Source organism: Cheilinus undulatus, linkage group 5 (assembly GCF_018320785.1).
Source record: "Cheilinus undulatus linkage group 5, ASM1832078v1, whole genome shotgun sequence".
Classification (NCBI taxonomy): Eukaryota; Metazoa; Chordata; class Actinopteri; order Labriformes; family Labridae; genus Cheilinus; species Cheilinus undulatus.
In genome coordinates this window covers 46,012,055-46,018,054 of record NC_054869.1, presented here as the reverse complement: position 1 = coordinate 46,018,054, position 6,000 = coordinate 46,012,055, and the positions used below count along the sequence as shown (strand labels likewise).

The 6,000-nt window shown below is 36.5% G+C and overlaps 1 protein-coding gene across 2 annotated transcripts in view; it reads left to right on the top strand.

Moving 5' to 3' along the window:
* The first annotated feature begins 3,943 nt into the window (after nt 1–3,943).
* Nucleotides 3,944–6,000, top strand: part of erlin2 (ER lipid raft associated 2) — a 34,441-nt gene continuing 32,384 nt past the window's right edge. For both annotated transcript variants that reach the window (XR_005991887.1, XM_041787097.1), the window contains exon 1: nt 3,944–4,027. The gene's annotated coding sequence lies outside the window, so the exon portion shown is untranslated. The remainder of the gene's footprint in view (nt 4,028–6,000) is intronic.

Genomic DNA, 6,000 nt, shown 5'->3' with positions numbered 1-6,000 from the left:
TACCTTTTAAACTTGTGATTTTGACTTTCTATCTCATTTATTTGCCATTTAAAAACATTAGTTTGCCCTTAATTTCATGTTTTGACCTTTTGTCTTAAGTTTGACTTTATCTCAGACTTTGAACCTTAAACTAAGCATTTTTATTTTTTTTCATCTCAGAATGATTTATTATCAGTGTTATTTATATTTTTTACTATTTTACTAATGGTGAAAATGAGGTTGACAGTTTATGTTTAAATGTCGACCTTGTTAGGCTCTTAGGTAAGGCCTAAATTCACAATCCGCAATTGACCTTCACAATCCTGGCCTCTCATGGACAGTTTTTATTAGTGATTTATAAATAGATATGTTGGTCTCTTCATATTGCCAAAGCTGCAGGATCATTATTTAGGTAGACGACAATGATGAGTCCCATAGCTATCCCCAGTCATAAATCTCAGAACTGAATGGTAAACTGCATCCAAAAGTTTCAGTGTTGTTCTGGCTGTAGGGCTGTAAATAACACCCCTCTTCTACTATTCCTTTTCTTGTATAAATGGGGAAGCAAGATTTTGAGAATATTTTCATCCACCAAACGGGGGCCTTACAGGAAAAGTTTGGGAACCAGTGGAGTAGACGGACACAGGCAGTCTTCCTGACCACAGGAATGATGCCAGAGGAGATAGTAAGGCTGATGAGTTGTGCTGAGAGTTAAACAAGCTCTTATCCCCCTTAAACTCATGTTGAACCCCTCATAAACAAAATCTCTTTTATACATGCTGCATTGTCAACATTTGATAATGTAGATGTAGATTGTTTCCTCTGTGATTCATCACTGATAGATTTTGTACTCATCATTGTGACATGTAGAGCTCTCTAGGTTGGTAAACTCCCTCCTAGCATGACTTCACTCCTGTATATCAACATTTCAACCCATGCAACCAGATCTCAAAACCAGATTATGTTAAAAAGACCACGGTTAAGGTCTTAATGGAGGCTTGATTAGTGCTTTCTCTATTGCTGCATCTTTTATGTGGAACAATTTCCAGTTGACAGCTAAGCTGTCCTCTCTTATTTCATAAGATGTTCTTTTTTTAAAGAGCTAGTGTCCAAACTACTCAAGTACAGTGGTGGTGACTGTTTTAAAATGATGTGACAGTGAAATGAACATGTATTGTGAATATGAATGTATTTTTATGAGTATGTGTGTAATATACATTGTTATGCTGTCTACTGTTTTCATTTGTTCCGTTTCTGTATAACTGCAGGGCATCCCGGGAAAAGAGACCTCAGGCTCCTCCCTGCTAAAATAACAGGCAAATAAAATAAAATACAATTTGTAATATTGCTATCAAATTTCAGCTGAAAATAAAGTACAATACTCAAATGGTGTAATGTGGTAACCTTGTAAAGCAGATGGATACACCCATTTCCTTGTTTCTCACTGGCGAATTTTGCAAAGCTCCCATCTGAACCATTTGGGCCCAGTTAGAAAGTGACAGGACCAATCAGCGATGAGGGGCAGTACTTTCAGGCACAGCAGAGTCATGACGTAAACAAGCAGCAACAAGAGGCCAGTGCTGTTATGAAGACATTAGCGTGAATGCTGCTAAAGTGTCAGTTTTATCAGAACTTGATAACATTTCTTTGTTAAAAGAACAAAGAACAGCACTGAGTTATTTTATTTTCAAAAACGACAAAAGTCATGAACTGACATGTCTATAGTCGCCATGGTTCGTGTTATGCAGTTCTATATGGAGTTTATTCCTCAGTAGCTACGCATGCGCCAACGGTAGCGGCGAGGTCGTCGTGTTTTGTTGCTCTGATTGGCCCGTAAAGATGTTACAGACAGAACGTTCATCCAATCACCCTCAAAGTTTTTTTTTTTTCAAAGGCTCTGCCCTTTCCCAAAAGCTCTATATCAAAGGTTTTCCAGATGGATGTGTGAAACACATCCATCTGGCCTGTCAGGTTAGTACTGTGGTGTTCCCATGTGAAATGGATCACTCCACTGAGAAAAGACAGACGGAATAAGTTGAGTAACTTTCCCAGCATCAGTTTACTGTCAGCCACATTTTTCTTGTTTCTAAATAACAACACTTTCTTGTTCCCACATGCCACAGGGTTAAGCAATTTGATATTAAGATGACTAAACTCAAGGTAAAAACAATAAAACATTGACATATTTTGGTCATCAGGCAGATGCTGTTGAAAGACTATTTAAACTCGTACATATCCAAATATAATTAACTCTGAGAACTAAAAAGTATGTCCACTGTATACAGGGACGTAATTTGGGGGGGGGGGGACGGACATGTCCCCTGCACTTTTTAAAAAGGCAGTTTTGGTCCCCTGCAGTTTTTACCATCCAAAAACAATATTACGCTATATTAAATGGAGACAGGTTGAGCACTAGGACCAAGCGGAAAACGGCTGCTCAAGCTTAAGCATGTTTCTCTTTAGACCGCCCACTGGCCCACAAGCTCATCGATTGGCTTTGCCGTTTCTTGCTAACGTGTGATTGGCCGTCCCTGCTGTCACTCCATCTGGTTGTAAACAGCGCCTGGACTATAGCACATGAGCGCACCGGTGTTTAGCTAGTTGTCCATGAGTCCACGTTCATCTGCCACTGTAAGTTGTTAACATGTTGGGCATTTGTTCTGTCTGGGTCACGTCAGCTAGACGGATTTTGATATCAGAGGTTTCGTTTACATTAACATTGAATGTGTGTCTGTGTGTGTGAGTGCATGTGAATGTGTGTTTGCTAATTAGGCGCAGCCAGGTGGCAAGATGTCGAAAAAAAGAAAACTGGATATAAGAGACTTCTTTAGAAGTGAAAGTGTAAGTTACTCAGAGGAACACATTACACCACAAACTCCTTCCCCTCATCCATCAGAAACTCAGGCTCTCTCCCCTCCTATTACTATTAGTAGTAGTAGTAGTAGTAGTAGTAGTAGTAATAGTATTACTTGATTTCTTTTTTAATATTCTATTATTTAACTTTATGATAAACTTATGTATTGCAATTTATATGTTCATATTATGTAATTGTTTTATTCTTGTAAAGTGTCTTTGAGTTTTATTGAAAGAGCTGACAAATAAAATATTATTATTATTATTATTATTATTATTATTATTATTATTACTGTAGAGCCTCAACAACACAGAGATTTTAAAAAAGCGTATATTTAAAGCCAAAGAGATACAGATTTTAATTTTTTTTTTCATGTATTATTTGTGTTTCGAAAGGCAGCCACTGTTTAAAAACACTAACAATGAAAGTTTGTGGGAAAAATAAAATAAAACCTTGGATTATAAATGTGATTTTATACATCCATATTGTTTGTGAATAAATTAGACATAATAATTGAGAAACTGAGTTTTTTCTTCAGACTATACCATCAAAATCAATGATTGTTGCATCCCAAATTGTCCCACTGTTCATATGTCATCCATCAAAATTTTTTTGTCAGGTGACAGATAATAGAAATCCAGAAGAAGATACAGGAGGAGGTAGAGCAAGAGAGGCTGGAGGAGATGGAGGAAGTAGAGGAGGAGATACAGGAGGAGGTAGAGGAGGAGAGACTGGAGGAGGTAGAGGAGGAGATACAGGAGGCTCACAGGTGAGGTTGAAAGAATAAAGATATGTTAGTCATGAGATTGATCATTGTGACAAATGTTAGAGTGATGATAATCTTATTTTTATATCTTATTATAGCTTATTATAGCTTATTTTTACTCAAAAATTAGGTATAATTTTATGTAAATGAGGTCTATTGACCATACCCCCCGTACTCAAACCAGTTGTGTCCCCCCCACCTCTGAAATCAAAATTTCGTCCATGACTGTATAACCTAGTGCAGTGGCTCGCTGTGGGAAATTCTCTGGAAGCTGCAGTTAATTGACCGCCCACTGATAGGCGCTGATGCAACAACATAGAGACCGGTCAGTAAGTTTGGTACAAAGAAGAAGAAATGAAACATGGTAGCAGGTGCCCTAAGTGCCTGCTTTTTATTTGTTGTAGGTGTCCTTTCTGATGAAATTACAGGTAAGACCTGCTTAGCAGAAAGACACGTCTTTGCATAGATTCATACAGATACATAGGGATTCTCAGGGTATGTGTAAAATGAATGTAGCGGGTCTCAATCACATGAAACGGGCTGAGATTGTTATGCTAACTTGTGACGTTAGCAGAGGTTAGACTCAGTTGGCCGTGTGTTGATTCTTGGCGCTGTCAGTGAAGTGTTGCTTAGTTGATTCCTATAGCCGAACAATTATGTCCTCAAATCAGTTATTATTGTCAGAAAAGCTGCTTCTTTGTGGCTGTAACATCGTCACTTTAATTGTGCAGCAGCAGTTAGCTCCACAGCTCAGTTACCAGCCTTGCTTTAATGTTTGGATATTTTGCGTCAGTTAAAGTCTTAGTTTGGCGACTTCTGTCTGCATACAAAGCTTTAGAATCTCCTCGTCAATTCTGCACGTCCAACCATGTTATTATTGCCTGTGAAAACGTCACTGTTTACGTCAAAGTTTAAGATATGTGAACATTTCTACATCAAGTGTAAACTTTGATTAAACTGGCGTTGTTTCCGTTAACAGAAGTTTTATACAGTCTACTAAAATGACCATGATTCCTGTAGGGCTGGGGAGTTTTGAGATGTGTTTGTGCTTTTTAAAACAAAATTTAGGGTAGGACATCATTTACAGGTAGGATGCCATTTATTTAAAAACAGTTTATACTGAAGTTAATAAAAAATGAATAGATGAGTGGCCAAATACAAAGAGAAAAGATTATTTAAGAACTACAAACATCATTATGCGTTTTGACCACAACATGATCCAAAATAATCTATTATTCATTTAATGATGTATAATGAGCATATCTATTTATACATTTATATAAAGTGGTTGTTTACATTTTTGTCATTTTTTTCATTTACACGTTGACATTTAATTGTGCAGCTGGATTTCAGCAAGTGCATATGTGACAACTAGCCCTTTGGCCTATGTAGAAACGGCCTAAGACTGTTTTGGGGTTTTTTGTTATTCGGTACTGAGAAATTGTATCTTTGAATAGTGCATTTAGAAAGTAAACTCCCTTTACTTTTTAAAATTTTGCTATGTTGCAGCCTGATGCTACAGCTTCTCATTAATCTACGCTCAGTAGAATTTATCAGTCAAATTTATTAACAATAAAAATATAACAGAAATATCGCACTGTCATGAGTATCCAGACCATTTGCACAAACACTTGAAATTTAGCTTAGGTTCCTCCCGTTTCTCTGGACCATTGCTGAGATGTGTCTTCACTATGATTGTTCCCAACTGTGCTTAAATAAATTGGCTTGGTTTGATTTGGAAAGGCACACTCATGTATAGAAGGCCTTACAGCTTAGGATGGTTCCTTTCCAAATCCTCCATCAGTTTAATTTACTACAGGTGTAGAAACATGTCAGCAAAGATTGGGAGAAATGGGAGGAGCCTGAGCTAAATTTCAAGTTTTGATGCAAAGGGCCTGAATACTTGGGTCATTGTGATATTACAGTTTTTAGTTTTTATACATTTGTAAAAATAAATAAATAAATAAATAAAATTCTGTTTCTCTTTGTCATGATAGGGTAGTGAGTGTAGATTAATGATAATTTAAATGTTTAAAAAAATGCCTTCAGACAGACCTTTATGTTTACAGAAGTGCCACTTGCATTTCGTGAAAGTACTTCTTTTAAAAAAATATTAAATTATTATGAAAGAAGTCCTGTAAAAACTTAAGGCTTTGTTTTTTATGCTACTTCATATTTACATGCTTCCAGTTGATCAATATTCACTTCCAAATTATTATTATTCTCTGCAATTTCCTTGATAACCAAGCAAGTAGACTTATAATAGAATTATTTTATTATATAGTAATAGCGATATTGTCTAGTATAACTGCATTCACAATTATAACCAAATTGTGCAACACTTAAATCATGACTTGCCATTCAGCTTATACGTATGGAGATATTGGTCGATATTGCCTAG